Here is a 19874-nt window from a genome sequence, read left to right on the forward strand (position 1 = left end):
TTATACCTGAATTAAACCTAACTTTCAAAGAACATATAATTCCTCTATTACTGCCTATTTCAGACTAAAAAATATGGAAAATGGCCACAATTAATTTTTTAAAGGCAACCTTAATACTGAATACTAGTAAGAATAGTTCAAACAAAAATATACATAAATAGATATAAATATCTAAATAAAATATTAGCGAATTAAATTTAAGAATGGATTAAGTGGTCCGGTTGTTGCGTTGCGTTTCCTTCCTCTTTCACTCCGCGCTCCCGGCGGCGGCCAAGGCGGCGGCAACGGCGGCGTGAGAACGGCCAGGCGGTCAGTTCTCTTCCTCCCGCGCACCCGCCTCCCTCGGCCAGTCAGTAGGCGGCCGGTGCCCAGCTAGTGCTCAGCCTCCGCGTTTGCCGCGCCCAGGCCCAGCGGCCGTAGCTAGCGCCTGGCCTGAGAAAGTCGGCGCTCCAGCAGCGCGGCGAGCACCTAGGAGCGGAGCCTCGCAGCGGCTCGAGAGGAGGCAGGCGAGCGAGCTAGTCCGAGGCGTGGCCGGGGCAGGTGGTGGCGCCGCGAAGATGGTCGCCAAGCAGAGGATCCGTATGGCCAACGAGAAGCACAGTAAGAACATCACCCAGCGCGGCAACGTCGCCAAGACCTCGAGAAATGCCCCCGAAGAGAAGGCGTCTGTAGGACCCTGGTTATTGGCTCTCTTCATTTTTGTTGTTTGTGGCTCTGCAATTTTCCAGATTATTCTAAGTATCAGGATGGGCATGTGAAGTGACTGACCTTAAGATGTTTCCATTCTCCTGTGAATTTTAACTTGAACTCATTCCTGATGTTTGATACCCTGGTTGAAAACAATTCAGTAAAGCATCCTGCCTCAGAATGACTTTCCTATCATGCTTCATGTGTCATTCCAAGGTTTCTTCATGAGTCATTCCAAGTTTTCTAGTCCATACCACAGTGCCTTGCAAAAAACACCACATGAATAAAGCAATAAAATTTGATTAAGATAAAGTAGTGGACCCTACTTATTCAGTCAATAAAGAGTAAGTTTTTTAAATGTGGTTATTAACACAGAAGGGACAATTAGGCTAAGTCTGCATACACAGGGTCTAGATTTTGTTAACCCTAATGTATAAATGCAGCTAGCTTAAATTACAGTTTGAAGTCTTGTGGTTTTTATATAGCTAGGCACTTTATTACTCTCTTGACCTGAAAGCACACTTCCTTACAGGGTCATGTAACTGTCCTGTAATAAGGTGCTTATAAATGGAACAACTACACAGCCTAGTTTTACCACAACCTTTAGCATCTAAATATTTTTAAAAGCTTCTAAATGTCTAATATAAAAGGAGATGCTTTAGCTACAACATCTATTTTACCAATATTGTTTCCATTACACTACCATGGATCTTACATGAGCAAGTATAGTAACCCAAGATGCCATTGAAAAAAAAAATTGATCATTTTCTAACTTAATCAGTTACTGTGGTTTCACTAAAAGCTACCGTGGTGGAGAGAAGTCAGTCAGGGAAGGTTTGTTTATGTTACCTTGATTTCACCAGAATAATTTTAGTATATCCAAGGGATTTACTATGCCAAACAAAATTTTAGGGAAAAATACTACTAAAAATGAATGCCTCGTCAGAACATGCTGTTGAGGCCAATGTGCCATAAGATATTTTATTTTAGCATGTTAAGTAGCACTTTTAATAGCAAAAAAAGGCACATCAACTACAAAGTTATACTTACTTTGGAAATGCTTTTTCTAGATTAATGATCGAAATGCCTTTAGGGTACTAGACACATCAGCCTAAAGTGGCATCTTTAATTGAATGGATTTACGGATAAGGATCAGTCTTTAGTCTTCCCTTTGTTATATGATTTTCTAGGTTATGATTGATCAAATTTACCTTTTACTAATGGTAAGGGTGTGGGTGATAGGGCAAGATTTGGGTTTTCTAGTACTGTTGAAAACTGCAAGTATTGGCTCTTTGTATACTTAGCCATAACTTGGTGGAAAAAAACCTGAGCAGTGTCTATGTATTAATGCATTGGAAAGAAAGCTGCTTGTGTTTGCTTTGTTAATTGCCTTTAAAATAATTCTTTAAAATAAGGTGTTTTAAGAGGAACAGAAGGGAAATCTGCTACCTAGTCTATACACAGTGTGAACCTCATAGAGGGCTTCTGATACCCTCAAACAAGGAGAACAGTAAGGGAGCGGAGTGGTTAAGGACTTTCTGGAGTAAGAAATGAATCAACTGACCTTGGGCCAGCAGGTTTTTAACTAAATTGTTACTGCCTTTCTCACCCAGTTAATCAATCTTTGTACTTGTTTCCCTTTTTGAAACAAGTATCTTGGTTAACTATTTCTATTTTATGGTTGCGCTAAATTCATAGCAGGTGCCTTATTCTTTGCTTTCAGTCAAACCATTCCATATCAGAATTTTCCTTGTTTTTTTTTTGTAGATAATTGGCTTTAAGTTGTCGTTTTTGTTTTTTAATGTATAATGTTCTGATACATTTGACTGTTTAATTGCTAAAGCTGGCAATCATTTTACGTATGTAAAATTGCATTCCCTTTGTATTTCATGTGTAATTTACCAATTAAGTGCATTTTATATTCAGGTTGGATTATGCATGTTTGGGTAAACAAAAGCTGTGTCTCACTTGATTTATTCTTTAAAAATAAAGTTCCCTGAATATTTGAAAAAAAAAAAAAAAAGAATGGATTAAGTTAGAAATAAACCATAAACAAGTAGTGCTTGGATTTCAAGGCTGAAAGATAGTTTAACCCTAGGAAATCTATTCACATAAGTCATTACTATAGCAGATTAAAGAAGAAAAAACATTTAATTATGTTAATAGATTTTTTTCATTTTTGTTATTGTTGCATATATTTGGAAGATGTATTTCAGTTCAGTTCTCTCCCTACTTTGCAGATGACTTCTGGAGTGATCAGAAAGTTTCCAGTCCATAAACTTGCCTATTGGAGAGGAAGGAAAATTAGGGTATAGAAAATATTTTTCAATTTCTCTTTTTTTAAATATATTCTGAGACATAGTCTTACTTTGCCACCCAGGCTGGAGGGCAGTGATGCAATGATGACTCACTGTGGCCTCACCCTCCTCAGGCTCAGGTGATCCTCTCACCTCAGCCTCCTGAGTAGCTGGATCTACCAGCATACACCACCATGCCTGGCTAATTTTTGTATTTTTGTTTTTTTAAAGAAAGAGAGAAAGAAAAAGGAATGAAGGAGAGGAAGAAAGAGGAAGAGGGAGAGAGAATGGGAGTGTTGCTTTATTCTAAAAATGGGTATTGAAAACCTCTTTTATGCCAATAATTGTGCTTAATAATGGCCAACCAATATTTCATTTAAACCTGTGAGTAGGTGTGATGTGGTACTGATAAGAATGTATATTTTGTGTATTTAAAGTGGAGAGTTCTATAAATGTTTATTAAGTTTACTTGTTCCAGATCTGAGTTCAAGTCCTGGATATCATTAATTTTCTGTCTCGTTGATCTATCTAATATTGATGTTGAAGTTGCCCACTATTATTGTGTAGGAGTCTAAGTCTCTTTATAGGTCTTTTGTATCTCAGTGTTTTTCAGTTTCTCTAGAAGGGTGGGCTGTTACGGCTCTTCAGCTTGATTCAAATCAAGCTCATTATGTGGTACAGAATCATTATATGACATATGATAATTAATATTGCTCTAATGCCTAGTAGAATAGATTTTGTGTCTTATTAAAATGCAAATTATCTTGTCAGGGATAATATAGCCAGCTTCACTTGCCAATTAGTAGAGGAGACTTTTGTTATAGAAGTGGAAAGAAAATATTGGATACATAAGATGGGGAGGAAGGTGCATCATCAAAAAGCAAAAGCACTTTAGATCGATATTCCTGATGTAACATTTTGGCAGAGGACACAAACAGATGGAGAAACATTCCATCCTCTGTTGAACCACTTATCAGCAATTTTTTTCCTCAAAGCCTTACCAATAGATGCTGTCATCATACTTATTGATCATCAGGTCTTTATCTAAAAAGTAGTTAAGCCCTTTGCTAGTGAAAAGCTGCAAGCTTTTATTCCTACTTGTTATTTTTTTCATTGACTTTGCATTTATTTTATTTTTTCGTCATGATTTAAACAGTTTTTGATATAGTCAACTTTGTAAATCTTTCATTGTTTCTGGGTTTTGTGCTTGGGGTTAGAAAACTTTCTCCACTCGTAAGCTATATAGAAATTCTAGTCTTGTACTTGTCTTCTTCTTGTACTTGTTTTATTTTTTACCTTCAGATCTTTGATCCATTTGGAGGTTATTTTTGTGGAATCAATTTTATCTTTTTCCACATTTAGAAAGTGCAGTCAGTTTTGCTATTACACTTGTTTTGAAAACAGAAGTTGTTCCAATGCAATTCATATATTAGGGAATAGTTTGATCATAACACTAAATTTGCATTTTCTTATGCACAATTTTATGTTGGAAACATAAAATTGTGCATAAGAAAACTCACACAAAAAACTGCACCCAGCTTAACTGTGTTATCCTATGGAGGAGTACAAAACACACACACAGACACACACACACACACACACACACACACACACACACAGTCCTCAGACATCTACCTCAGTTCACTGCATATCTTATCTGATAAGGTTGTATTTTGCTATTATTTTACACATTTGTAAACTTTTCTATGTTAAACAACAGCAGCGACAACACTGATTTAACTTCCCAAACATGCCTAAGAAGGCTGGTTCAAAATGCTAAGCAGTGCATGAAAGAGAAAAACTGTAAATATTGGGTAAAGCCATGATATAGTAAAAGTTTTAAGGGAAATGAGAAAATATGTGATATTGAAACCAGCCCAATTATTCCATAGAGCTGATATTTAGGGATCGTTGAAAAAAACATAGAAACTAAGCATCCCAGTGTTAGAACTTGAGAAACTTATAATTGTCTTACCTGAGTTCCTTTCTCAGGATATGAACTCTCAGTAGTCCCAGATAGTATCCAGGAACTGAAACTTACCAGATCATTGCGTTTGAAAAATAAGACACCAGACTCTTCACCAATCATGACTGCCTAACCATGTATCTACTTCCTGTTGACCAACTTTTCTTCCTTACCCTCCCTAAATTACTGTTTTCCCACACATGATTACATTTCTTCCCTGCTATATAAACCCCTACTTTTAGTTGGTCAGAAAGATAGATTTGAAACTGATCACCCATCTCCTCAGCGATAGCTCTTGATTAAAGTCTTCTCTGGCAATGCTCATCTCAGTGATTGGTCTTCTGTGTGGCAAATAACTGGACCTGGACCAAAGGCCTGGTATTTTGGTAACAATATCTCTTAGGTAAAAGATATAAAGAAGTTCACATTGTAGACAGTCAGAAACTCCACAAAATAAAAGAAACATCTGTGGCTGGAACAAGTGCAAATGCATTAAGTCAACAAGAAAAGGTCTCAAGAAATAGAAGAAATGGAAAAATTGTGGAATATAGGTTGAAGACTAAAGTGTGTTAAGAACAGTTTCTTTCAAAGAGAAAGAGGAATCTATATACAAAGATCTTAAATAGACATTGCCAAATCCTGAATAATGTGTTTTTTTTTTTTAATTTAGAGGTGATGGTTTGGCAATTTTAAACATCACTATAGTTTTCAAAATCTTCAGCTGTCAGGCTTTTTTTGTGTACAAAAAAGCCACAGAAGAATTTCCAGATAGGTGTGGTGGCTCATGCCTGTAATCCCGCAGTTGGGAGGGTGAGGCAGAGGATGGTTTCATCCCAGGAGTTTGAGGCTGCAGTGAACTCTGATTGCAGCATTGCACTCCAGCCTGGGCAACAGAGCAAGACACTATCTCTAAAATAAAAAAATAAATAATTAAAAAAGAATTTCCAGCAGTGAAACACAAGTGAATTGAAGATGTAGGCTATATATTGTATCAAACTATAGTTTTGAGGAAATGGGAAATATTAAACATGCATCCCTTGAAGGATCTACATCTTAAAGGCCAAAAAACAAGCCCCGGTGAAGTAGGAGGTAGGACTCGACTCCAGACCAAATTGAAGACTAGCTGAAGAAAGGAAGAGGCACCAAAAGTACCTCTCTATAAAATATACCCACCAGCCCCATGACAGTTTATCATTGCCATAGCAACATCTGAAAGTTACTGCCCTTTCCATAGCAGCAACCTGGAAGTTACAACCCCTTTTCTAGAAATTTCTGAATAACCTGCTCCTTAATTTACATGTAATTGAAAGTGGGTATAAATACGACTGCAGAACTGTCCTTGAGCTGTTACTCTCTGTCCACTGCCTATGGAGTAGCCCTGCTCTGCAGGAGCAGTCAGGTAGCTGTAATGCTACTGCCTCAGTAAAGCTGTTTTCTTCTGCTGCTGGTTCACACTTGAATTCTTTCTTGGGTGACCAAGAACCTCCTGGGCTAAGCCCCAATTTTGACCCTTGCCTTCCCTGCATCAAAAGGATTTAAAGCTGTGAAACATCACAAACTGTGAGAATCCTCCTTGTATCACTTCCCAGTAACTCACAAGCTGCAACCTTTCCTATATACACTTCCAGAAGCAAACTTCAGGTCTTTTTAAAGATTAAGTGCCATTTAAAAAACAGTATATATGTATTTGTTTGCTATTTAACATGTATAAAACTATATTATGCTTTTATTAAATTCCTATCTTAAAAAAGATGTCCCAGCCTGGGCAACATGGTGAAATCCGTAATTTTGTACAAAATTTAGTTTTTGTACAAAAAATATAAAAATTAGCCAGGTGTGGTGGTGCATCCCTATAGTTCTAGCTACCAGGGAAGTTGAGGTGAGAGGATTGCTTGAGCCCAGGTTGAGGCTGCAGTGAGCTGTGAGCATGCCATTGTACTCTAGCCTGGGTGGCAGAGCAAGAACCTGTAAAAAAAAAAAAAAGTCACTGATGAAGTTTTTTAATGTTTTTCTTTTTTTAAATTTTTTATTTTATTTTATTTTTCATTTCAGGTTTTGGGGTACATGTGAAGAACATGCAAGATAGTTGCATAGGTATACACATGGCAGTGTCATTTGCTGCCTTCCTCCCCTTCACCTATATCTGGCTTTTCTCCCTATGCTATCTCTCCCCAACTCACCACCCCCTGCTCTCCCTCCCCTGTTTTCCCCCAACAGACCCCAGTGTGTAGTGCTCCCCTCCCTGTGTCCATGTGTTCTCATTGTTCAACACCGACCTATGAGTGAGAACATGCGGTGTTTGATTTTCTGTTCTTGCGTCAGTTTGCTGAGAATGATGGTTTCCAGGTTCATCCATGTCCCTACCAAGGACATGAACTCATTGTTTTTGATGGGTGCATAGTATTCCATAGTGTATATGTGCCACATTTTCCCTGTCCAGTCTATCATCGATGGGGATTTGGGTTGGTTCCAGGTCTTTGCTATCGTAAACTGTGCTGTAATGAAAATTTGTGTGCGTGTGTCCTTATAATAAAAAGATTTATAATCCTTTGGATATATAGCCAGTAATGGGATTGCTGGGTCAAATGGAATTTCTATTTCTAGGTCCTTGAGGAATCGCCACACTGTCTTCCACAATGGTTGAACTAATTTACACTCCCACCAACAGTGTAAAAGTGTTCCTACTTCTCCACATCCTCTCCAGCATCTGTTGTCTCCAGATTTTTTAATGATTGCCATTCTAACTGGTGTGAGATGGTATCTCAATGTAGTTTTGATTTGCATTTCTCTAATGACCAGTGATGATGAACATTTTTTCATATGTTTGTTGGCCTCATGTATATCTTCTTTTGTAAAGTATCTGTTCATATCCTTTGCCCACTTTTGAATGGGCTTGTTTGTTTTTTCTTGTAAATCTGTTTTAGTTCTTTGTAAATTCTGGATATCAGCCTTTGTCAGATGGGTAGACTGCAAAAATTTTTTCCCATTCTGCTGGTTGCCAATTCACTCTAATGACTGTTTCTTTTGCCGTGCAGAAGCTGTGGAGTTTGATTAGGTCCCATTTGTCTATTTTGGCCTTTGTTGCCAATGCTTTTGGTGTTTTGGTCATGAAGTCCTTGCCTATGCCTGTGTTCTGAATGGTTTTGCCTAGGTTTTCTTGTAGGGTTTTTATGGTGTTAGGTCTTAAGTTTAAGTCTTTAATCCATCTGGAGTTAATTTTAGTGTAAGTTGTCAGGAAGGGGTCCAGTTTCTGCTTTCTGCACATGGCTAGCCAGTTTTCCCAACACCATTTATTAAACAGGGAGTCCTTTACCCATTGCTTGTTTCGTCAGGTTTGTCAAAGATCAGATGGTTGTAGATATGTTGTGTTGCCTCCTTGGCCTCTGTTTTGTTCCATTGGTCTATATCTCTGTTTTGGTACCAGTACCATGCTGTTTTGATTACTGTAGCCTTGTAGTATGGTTTGAAGTGCAGTAGTTCGATGCCTCCTGCTTTGTTCTTTTTGCTTAGAATTGAGTTGGCTATGTGGGCTGTCGTTTGGTTCCATATGAAGTTTAAGGTGGTTTTTTCCAGTTCTGTGAAGAAGGTCATTGGTAGCTTGATGGGGATAGCATTGAATCTGTAAATTACTTTGGGCAGCGTGGCCATTTTCACAATATTGATTCTTCCTAACCATGAACATGGAATGTTTCTCCATCTGTTTGTGTCCTCTCTTAATTTGTTGAGCAGTAGTTTGTAGTTCTCCTTGAAGAGGTCCTTTACTTTCCTTGTTAGTTGTATTTCTCAGTATTTCATTTTTTTGTAGCAGTTGTGAATGGCAGTATGATCTTGATTTGGCTCTCTTTAAGTCTGTTATCGGTGTATAGGAATGCTGTGATTTTTGCACATTGATTTTGTATCCTGAGACTTTGCTGAAGTTGCTTATCAGTTTCAGGAGATTTTGGGCTGAGATGATGGCGTCTTCTAGATATACAATCATGTCATTGCAAATAGAGACAATTTGGCTTCCTCCTTTCCTATTCGAATAGCCTTTATTTCTTTTTCTTGCCTGATTGCTCTGCCTAGAACTTCCAGTACTGTATTGAATAGGAGTGGTGAGAGAGGGCATCCTTGTCTAGTGCCAGATTTCAAAGGGAATGCTTTCAGTTTTTGCCCATTTAGTATGATATTGGCTGTTGGTTCGTTGGAAATAGCTTTTATTATATTGAGATGCATTCCATCAATACCTAGTATATTGAGGGTTTTTAGCATAAAGGGCTGTTGAATTTTGTTAAAGGCCTACTCTGCATCAATTGAGATAATCATATGGTTTTTGTTTTTGGTTCTGTTTATGTGGTGAATTACGTTTATAGACTTGCATATGTTGAACCAGCCTTGCATCTTCGGGATGAATCCTACTTGATCATGGTGGGTAAGCTTTTTGATATGCCATTGCAATCGGCTTGCCAGTATTTTATTGAAGATTTTTGCATCTATGTTCATCATGGATATTGACCTTAAGTTTTCTTTTCTTGTTGAGTCTCTGCCTGGTTTTGGTATCAGGAAGATGTTGGTCTCATAAAATGATTTGGGAAGGATTCCCTCTTTTTGGATTATTTGGAATAGTTTCAAAAGGAATGGTACCAGCTCCTCTTTGTATGTCTGGTAGAATTCGGCTGTAAACCCATCTGGACCTGGGCTTTTTTTATGTGGTAGGCTCTTAATTGCTACCTCAGCTTCAGATCTTGTTACTGGTTTATTCAGGGTTTTGACTTCTTCCTGGTTTAGGCTTGGGAGGAGGCAAGTGTCCAGGAATTTATCAGTTTCTTTTTTTTTTTTTTTTTTTGAGATGGAGTTTTGCTCTTGTTACCCAGGCTGGAGTGCAATGGTGCGATCTCGGCTCACTGCAACTTCTGCCTCCTGGGTTCAGGCAATTCTCCTCCCTCAGCCTCCTGAGTAGCTGGGATTACAGGTGTGTGCCACCATGCCCAGCTAATTTTTTGTATTTTTAGTAGAAATGGGGTTTCACCATGTTGACCAGGATGGTCTCGATCTCTTGACCTCGTGATTCACCCGCCTCGGCCTCCAAAAGTGCTGGGATTACAGGTGTGAGGAAATGTATCAGTTTCTTTCAGGTTTACTAGTTTATGTGCATAGAGTTGTTTGTAATAATCTCTGATGATGGTTTGAATTCCTGTGGAATTTGTGGTGATATTCCCTTTATCTTTTTTTGTTGCATGTATTTGGTTATTCTCTCTTTTCTTTTTTATTAATCTGGCTAGTGGTCTGTCTATTTTGTTGATCTTTTTGAAAAACCAGCTCCTGAATTTATTGATTTTTTGAAGGTTTTTTTTTTTTTTTTTGTCTCTGTCTCCTTCAGTTCTGCTCTCATCTTAGTTATTTCTTGTCTTCTGCTAGGTTTTGCATTTTTTTGATTTTGCTCCTCTAGCTCTTTCAATTTTGACGATAGGATGTGAATTTTAGATCTCTCCTTGCTTCTTATGTGGGCACTTATTGCTATATATTTTCCTCTAGAGACTGCTTTAAATGTGTCCCAGAGATTCTGGTATGTTGTGTCTTCATTGTTGTTGGTTATGAAGAACATCTTTATTTCTGCCTTTATTTCATTGTTTATCCAGTCAACATTCAAGAGCCCGTTGTTCAGTTTCCATGAAGTTGTGCCGTTCTGAGTTAGTTTCTGAGTTTTGAGTTCTAACTTGATTGCACTGTGGTCTGAGAGACTGTTATGATTTTCATTCTTATGCATTTGCTGAGGAATGATTTACTTCCAATTACATGGTCAATTTTAGAGTAGGTGTGATGCAGCTCTGAGAAGAAGGTATATTCTGTGGATTTGGGTGGAGAGTTCTGTAAATGTCTATTAGGTTTGCTTGTTTCAGATCTGAGTTCAAGTCCTGGATATCCTTGTTAATTTTCTGTCTGGTAGATCTGTCTAATATTGACAATGGGGTGTTAAAGTCTCCCACTATTATTGTGTGGGAGTCTAACTCTCTTTGTAAGTCATTAAAAACTTGCTTTATGTATCTGGGTGCTCCTGTATTGTGTGTGTATATATTTAGGATCATTAGCTCTTCTTGTTGCATTGATCTTTTTACCATTATGTAATGATCTTCTTTGTCTCTTTTGATCTTTGTTGCTTTAAAGTTTATTTTATCAGAGACAAGAATTGCAACTCCTGCTTTTTGCTCTCCATTTGCTTGGTAAATCTTCCTCCATCCCTTTATTTTGAGCCTTTGTATATCCTTGCATGTGAGATGGGTTTCCTGGATACAGCACACTGATGGGTTTTGGTGTTTTATCCAATTTGCCAGTCTGTGTCTTTTGATTGGGGCATTTAATCCATGTACATTTAGGGTTAATGTTGTTATGTGAGAATTTGATACTGCCATTTTGATGCTAGCTGGCTGTTTTGCCCATTAGTTGATGCAGATTCTTCATTGTGTTGGTGCTCTTTACCATTTGGTATGTTTTTGGAGTGGCTGGTACTGGTTGTTCCTTTCTATGTGTAGTGCCTCTTTCAGGAACTCTTGTAAAGCTGGCCTGGTGGTGATGAAATCTCTGAGTACTTGCTTGTTCACAAAGGATTTTATTTTTCCTTCACGTATGAATCTTAGTTTGGCTGGATATGAAATTCTGGGTTGAAATTTCTTTTCTTTAAGAATGTTGAATATTGGTCCTCACTTTCTTCTGGTTTGTAGGGTTTCTGCTGAGAGATCTGCTGTGAATCTGATGGGCTTCCCTTTTTGGGTCACCCGACTTTCTCTCTGGCTGCCCTTAGCATTTTGTCCTTCATTTCAGCCCTGGTGAATCTGATGATTATGTGCCTTGGGGTTGCTCTTCTTGTGGAATATCTTTGCGGTGTTCTCTGTATTTCCTGGACTTGAATATTGGCCTACCTTGCTAGGTTGGGGAAGTTTTCCTGGATCATATTCTGAAGGGTATTTTCCAGCTTGGATTCATTCTCTTCATCACATTCAGGTACACCTATTAATGTAGATTAGGTCTTTTCACATAGTCCCATATTTCTTGGAGACTTTGTTCATTTCTTTTTACCCTTTTTTCTCTAAACTTACCTTCTTGTTTTATTTTATTGAATTGATATTCAACATCTGATATCCTTTCTTCTGTTTGGTCAATTCAGCTGCTGAAACTTGTGCATGCTTCATGAAGTTCTCGTGTTATGTTTTTCACCTCCATCAATTCACTGATATTCCTCTCTAAGTTGTCCATTCTTGTTAGCATTTCATCACATCTTTTTTCAAGGTTCTTAGTTTCTTTTCATTGGGTTAGAACATGTACTTTTAGCTCACAGAAGTCTCTTATTATCCACCTTCTGAAGCCTGATTCTGTCATTTCATCACACTCATTCTCCATCCAGCCCTGTTTTCTTGCTGGTGAGGAGGAGAGGTGTTCTGGTTTCGGGTGTTTTCATCTTCTTTGTGCTGGGGTTTTCCCATCTTTGTGTATTTATACACCTGTCATCTGTGTAGTTGCTGATTTTAAGATTGGGTCTCTGAGTGGATGTCCAAATTGTTGATGATAAAGTTATTTCTGTTTCTTAGTTCTCCTTCTAACAGTCTGGCCCCTCTGCTGTTGGACTGCTGAGGTCCACTCCAGGCCCTGCTTGCCTGGGGATCACCTGCAGCAGCTGCAGAACAGTAAGGGTTGCTACCAGTTTCTTCTTCTGCTATCTTTGTCCCAGAAGTGTGCCCACCAAATGTCAGTCTAATCTCTCCTTTGTGAGGTGACTCTTTGGATATATGGGGGTCAGGGAGCTGCTTGAGGAGACAGTCTGTTCTTTATAGGAGCTCAAGTGCTGAGCTTTGAGTTCCATTGTTTATTCAGAGCTGCTGGGCAGGTACGTTTAAGTCTGCTGCAGCAGAACTCCTAAACACCTTTTTTTTCCCAGATGCTCGGTTCCAGGGAGTTAGGGCTTTATTTATGAGTTTCCATTGTTCTGCTGCCTTTTTTTCAGGGCTGCCCTGCCCAGTAGGGTTGCAGCCTAGTCACTCTCTGTCTACAGAGGCTCTGCTGAGCTGCTGTGGGCTGCAACCTGCTGCTTTGTGAACTTTTCTGCATTCCTATTCATATGGGTTTAGTTAGAACTGCCTCGGCAATGGTGATCCACCTCTGTAATGACAGAGTCTCTCTGTAGTGCTGGGTTGCCTCGGCAACTGCGGGCTGCCTCAGCATGGCGGACTACCTCCTTAGTGGTGGAATACCACAGTAATGGTGGACGCCCGTCCCCCACAGAGCTGGACCGTCCCAGGTTCAGCTGTGCTTGTTGTGAAACTCTCAACCCAGAGCGTTTCCAATTGCTCTTTTTTTGTTGTTGTTGTTGGCATGGGACCAGCCAAGCCTGATCACCTGGCTCCCTGCCTCAGAGCCTTTTTTTTTTGGTTGAATGGTCGACTCTCTCCCATGTATTCCAGTCACCTGTTGAAAAGGTTCTGGGATCTATGTGATTTCCTGTGCAGTGACCCATTGCGCTGGCTGAGACAGTGGGGCTGTGATTCATGGTGCTTTTTTGCCTGCAAATCTCCTGACCTGGCTCCATGTTTCAGTCCCCTTTTTAATCAGATGAATGGTTGACTCTGCCTTCCTGGAGCTCCAATCACCAGCTTAAAAGTGCACCCAGACCAGTGTATTTTGTACGGAGAACCATTGCACAGGGTCACCAGCAAAACCACTGCACCAGCCAAATCAGCCATGCTGTTGACCTGTGAGGCTCCTCCGCCTGAGAATCTCCTGGTCTGTGGGCAATAAAAATCTGTCTGGAAATGTGGCATTCACTCACCCCCTGCGCTTTCACAATTGCAGCTCAGGGAGCTGCAATCCTGAGCTGCTCCTAATTGGCCATCTTGGATCTCCTTCAGTTTTTAAATGTTGAACCCTGTAACTCTTGTTTTTTTGTGTGTGTGATTTTGCATAATGGGGTAATTTGTAACAATGGTTATTTGCCATTTTAGCAGAACTGCCTGACCATGTTTTATCTTGATTCAAACTTCTATTTTTATGTTATATTATATTTCCACATGTACTTTTTCTATTTCTTAACATTCAATTTTGTTTCATGGTCTATTTGACTACTCATATGCCAATTCCATGTAATTTTAATGTTTGAGGCTTGATAATGTTTTAGTATCTGGTAGAGGTAGTGCATTTTCCTCCCATCTTTCCCCTACCCACCATTTCTATATTTCATGGTTTTCCTGTGCTATTTTGCCTTCCCTATTTTTCCATATAGACTTTAGAATAAATTTTATTAGCTCTAGGAAAAAAGTTGTTGATAATTTAAATAAAATCAGATTAAATCTGTGAATTAACACAGAAAGAATTGATATCTTTATGATACTGAGTCTGCTTCTTCATAAAATGGCTTCAGAAAAATTTCATCCATTTGTTCAAGTCTGTATTTTTTTTCCAAAGGGTTTTAATGATCCTTTTCAAACAGAGGATTTTACATTTCCTTATTAAAAAGTTTTATCTTATTTTTAACTGATATGTAATAATTGTACATATATATGGGTACAATGTGATGTTTTAAATACATATATACAATGTGTAATGATCAAAGTAGGGTAGTTAGGGCTCTGAGTGGTGGCTCACACCTGTAATCCCAGCACTTTGGGAGGGCGAGGCTGGTGGATCACCTGAGATTAGGATTTCAAGAGCAGCCTGGCCAACATGGTGAAACCCTGTCTGTACTAAAAATACAAAAAAAAAAAAAAAATTGCCTGGTGTGGTGGCATGCCTCTGTACTCCCAGGTACTCAGAAAGCTAAGTTATGAGAATGGCTTGAACCCAGAAGGTAGACATTGCAGTGAGCTGAGATCACACCACTGTACTCCAGTCTGGGTGACAGAGTGAGACTCTGACTCAAAAATGAAAACAAAAACCAACAAAAAAAGATACCAAAGTTAAAGTAGTTAGCATATCCATCATCTCAGACATTTATTCTTTGTGGTGACAACATGTGAATTCCTCTCTTCAGCTATTATGAAATATACAATAAATGGTTGTTAACTATAATCACCATACTGTACAATGAAACACTAGAACTTAATTCTCTTATTTAGCTATAACTTTCTACTTATTGATCAATCCTCTCCATTCCCCCTCTCCCTCCTCTTCCCAGCCTCTGATAACCACTATTCTAATCTCTACTTGTATGAGATCAAATTTTTATTGTGCATATTTTTAGCATTTTATATTTTTTGCTGTTATAGTAAACAATATCCTAGTTTTCAGTATTTAACTGGTGGTTGTTTTGATAAAGTCTATGGATTTTGGTGTATTAATTTTATATTCCACTACCTTAATAATGTACCTAAAATCTTATGGTTTGTAGTTGTTTTTTCCATTAATTTTTTTGGCACGTGCAGGTATACATCATATGATATGATTTTTAGATTATTAAAAAATGGAAATCAGTTAGGACATTTTTCAGTTCACATGCCCTAAATACTTTCCCTTTCTTAATGGCATTGCAACAAATACATCCTATACAATCTGAAATAGTAGTTGTGATAATAGTTTTTCTTCTCTCATTCTTGCTTTTAAAAGGGGGTGTTTCTGGTATTTCTTCATTATATGCTCCTGGCTTTTGGGCTGTGATATATTATGAAAGTTTTTATCTATTCCTATTTTATTGAGTATTTTATTAGGAAGGAGTGTAGAATTCCTGGGTTGTACTGAGATTGTTTGATAAAATGGGCTGTCAGAGATGTGCAGAAAAATTGATTTTTGTATATGTTGTAAGGAAGGGGTCCAGTTTCAATCTCTTCTGCATATGCTAGCCAGTTTTCCCAGCACCATTTATTGAATAGGAAGTCCTTTCCCCACTGCTTGTTTTTGTCAACTTTGTCAAAGACCAGATGGTTGTAGGTGTGTGGCCATATTTATGAGTTCTCTATTCTGTTCCATTGGTATATGTGTCTATGTTTGTACCAGTACCATGCTGTTTTGGTTACTGTAGTTCTGTGGCATAGTTTGAGTCAGGTCGGGTGATGCCTTTGGCTTTCTTCTTTTTGTTTAGGATTGCCTTGGCTGTTCAGGCTCGTTTTTTTTGTTCCATATGAATTTTAAGATAGTTTTTGTCTAGTTCTGTGAGGAATGTCATCAGTACTTTGATAGGAATAGCATTGAATCATTTGGGCAAAATGGCCTTTTTAATGATATTAATTCTTATCCTTGAACATGGAATGTTTTTCCATTTGTTTGTGTCATCTCTGATTTGTTTGAGTAGTGGTTTGTAATTCTCATTGTAGAAATCTGTCACCTCCCTGATTAGCTGTATTTCAAGTTATTTTGTTCTTTTTATGGCAATTATGAATGGCAGTTGATTTGACTCTTACCTTGGCTGACTTGATTTGACTCTCAGCTTGGCTGTTGGTGGTGTATAGGAATGTTAATGAGTTTTGTACATTGATTTATTATCCTGAAATTTTGATGACATTGTTATCAGCTGCAGAAGCTTTTGGCTAGGACTATGGGGTTTTCTTGATATCAGGTCATATTTTCTGCAAACAGGGGTAGTTTGACATCCTTTTTTCCTATTTGGATACCACTTATTTCTTTCTCTTGTCTGATTGCTGTGGTCAAGATTTCCAATACTATATTGAACAGGAGTGAGAGAGAGCGTCCTTGTCTTGTGCCAGTTTTCAAGGGGAATGCTTCCAGCTTTTGCCCATTTAGTATGATGTTGGCTATGGGTCTGTCACAGATGTCTTCTATTATTTTGAGGTGTGTTCCTTCTATACCTAGTTTATTGAAAGTTTTTGACATGAATGGATGTTGAATTCTGTTGAAAGCCTTTTCTGCATCTATTAAAATAATCATTTGGTTTTTGTCTTTAAGTCTCTTTATGTGATGAATCACATTTATTGATTTGCATATGTTGAACCAACCTTGCATCTTGGGGAGAAAGCCTACTTGCTCATGTAGATTAACTTTTTGGTATGCTTCTTGTGTCTTTGTCAGGTTTTGGTATCAGGATGATGCTTGCCTCAGAATGAGTTGGTAAGGAGCCCCTCCTCCTCAAGTTTTGAAATAGTGGCAGCTCGTTTTTGTACATCTGGTAGAATTTGGCTGTGAATTCATCTGGTACTAGCTTTTTTTTTTTTTTTTTTTTTTGGTTGGTAGGCTATTTATTACTGATTCAATTTCAGAGATCATTATCGGTCTGTTCAGGGAAACAATTTGGAGGGTGTATGTGTACAGGAATTTATCTATCTCTTCTAGGTTTTCTAATTTTGTGTGCAGAGGTGTTTGTAGTAGTTTTTGATGTTTATTTTTATTTCTGTGAGGTCAGTGATAACGTCCCCTTTGTCATCTCTAATTGTGTTTATTTGGATCATCTCTCTTCTTTACTGGTTATTTTTTTCAAAAAGCCAATTCCTGGATTTATTTATCTTTTGAATAGTTTCTTTGTCTGAATTAAAGATTTAAATGTAAAACCCAAAAATATAAAAACCCTGGAAGACAACCTAGACAATACCATCCTGAACATAGGAATGGGCAAAGATTTAATGAGAAAGATGCCAAAAGCAATTGCAACAAAAGCAAATATTGACAAATGAGATCTGATGAAACCAAATAGCTTCTCTGTTTCAACAGAGTAAATGAACAAGCTAAAGAATGATGGGAGAAAATTTTTGCAAACTGTGCATCTGACAAAGGTTTAATATCCAGTATCTGTAAGGAACTTAAACAAATTGACAAAAGAAAAACAAACAACCCCATTAAAAAGTGGGCAAAAAACCGTGAGCAGATAACTTTTCAAAGAAGATGTACATATGACCAATCAGCATATGGAAAAAAGGTCAACATCAGTGATCATTAGGGAAATGCAAATCAAAACCACAATGAGATACCGTCTAACACCAGTCAGAATGGCTATCATTAAAAAGTCAAAAAAAAAAAACAGATACTGGAGATGTTTCAGAGAAAAGGGAACACTTATATACTATTGGTGGGAGTGTAAATTAGTTCAGCCATTATTGAAAGCAGTATGGCTATTCCTCAAAGACCTAAAAACAGAACTACTATTTGTCCCAGTAATCTCATTATTGGGTATATACCCAAAGGAATATAAATCATTTGACCATAAGACACATCCTTGTGAAATGTTCACTGCAGCACTATTCACAATAGCAAAGACATGCCATCAACCTAAATGTCCATCTATGACAGATTGGATAAGGAAAATGTGGTACATATACAGCATGGAATACTATGCAGCCATAAAAAAGAATGAGATAATGTCTTTTGCAGGAACAAGGATGGGGCTGGAGGCCATTATTCTTAGCAACTAATGTAGGAAGAGAAAACCAAATACTTCATGTTCTTACTTATAAGTGGGAGCTAAATAGGGAGAACTAATGAACACAGAGAAAGGAACAACAAACATTGGGTTCTACTTGAAGGTGGAGAGTGAGAGGAGGGAAAGGAGCAGAAAAAATAACTATTGAGTACTAGACTTAGTACATGGATGATGAAATAATCTGTATAACAAACACCCATGACATGAGTTTACCTGCACTTGTATTTCTGAGCCTAAAATAGAAGTTAAAAAATAAAGCACCAAAAAAAAAAAAAAAAAAAAAAAAGGAAAAGAAAATGAAATGGCCCATGAAATCATGGTGTTGCAGCCTAGGGCCTGATTAACATTCATTGAACACATATTGCATGCTAGAATTATTATGCACGTTAATAAAAATCATCCAAACAAAAAACAAAACAAAGATGTACAGAAGAAAATTAGGTAAGTAGAAAGTATTCCTCTTGAATTTCATATAAATGGAACTTCTTCAGGCACATGTCTTTGAATCTACCATTGAATTTGGGTTCTGCTTCACTGTGACCAGAGGTGCCAATTCTGAATAGATTAAGAAACAGTCTGTTTGTGGGACTGGGGTGAGTGGGGTGGTGGGGTATATACATGTATCTAGGAATGGAATTAATAAATGTGATTAAATGTATAATTTTATTTTGTTACAGGCTCTGCCTTCTAATATTTCATATTGGTAGGGACGATATTGGCTTTTTATTTCCCAATTCTACATAGAAAGCTCTCAGATTATTATAAATGTAAGGTAAGAACACAGATTAAAGAAATAGCAATTTAATGAAATAATTGGGGGAAAGTTTACCAGAGGCTGAGACCCTGTTTGTCTATGGGCACTTTACTAAATATTGGTGTATAGAAAGAACCGAATCATGAGGCAAGTTTGAAAATGATGCAACTGCAGTTGTGTTACATAGTGGCTTAGTGTATAGTGTAGCATAGTGCTTTAGTATATAGATTTTTGGTGCCAGATTTGAGTTCAGTTCCTGGTTATACCACTTACTAATTGTGATTGTTGTCAAATTCTATACATTTTCTGTTCCTTAACTTTATCATCCATAAAAACGGGTGTTAATTTCTACATCAGGCTTAAATCAATTCATATATGTAAGAAGTTATATTACCTATGACATAATAAGTACTCTAGAAGAATCACTATTTTTATTGGATGGCAAGTTCTCCCTAGTTTTCTGGCTGGGTATTCCTGTTTGTGACCACTTTTTAGGGTGATCAGCCTAGAAAATACAGATGAGCTAATTTATATAAGCAAGAAATTAGGGTGTTTTTCTTATACTTAAGGTTTCCTATTATAGTATTCATAGCTTTTATTGTATCAGAGGATATATCTTAGAAATTTGGGTGGAATAAGCAACATATTTAAGGCAATTCTATTTAAAGAAGTCTGCGATAGTCCTATATAAGCAAAATTAAAACTAAATCTTGATCCAGGCTTGGTGGCTCACGCCTGTAATCCCAGCACTTTGGGAGGCTGAGGTGGGTGGATCACTTGAGGAGTTTGAGACCAGCCTGACCAACATGGAAAAACCCCGCCTCTACTAAAAATACAAAATTAGCT

At 37.8% G+C, this 19874-nt stretch overlaps 1 pseudogene across 1 annotated transcript; it reads left to right on the plus strand.

Moving 5' to 3' along the window:
* Positions 1–219: 219 nt before the first annotated feature.
* LOC118154536 (stress-associated endoplasmic reticulum protein 1 pseudogene) lies at positions 220–1593 on the plus strand (annotated as a pseudogene). Its single transcript, XR_013518850.1, has one exon. The product of XR_013518850.1 is annotated as a stress-associated endoplasmic reticulum protein 1 pseudogene (transcript).
* The last annotated feature ends 18281 nt before the right edge of the window (positions 1594–19874 follow it).

This window comes from Callithrix jacchus, chromosome 6, assembly GCF_049354715.1.
Source record: "Callithrix jacchus isolate 240 chromosome 6, calJac240_pri, whole genome shotgun sequence".
NCBI lineage: Eukaryota > Metazoa > Chordata > Mammalia > Primates > Cebidae > Callithrix > Callithrix jacchus.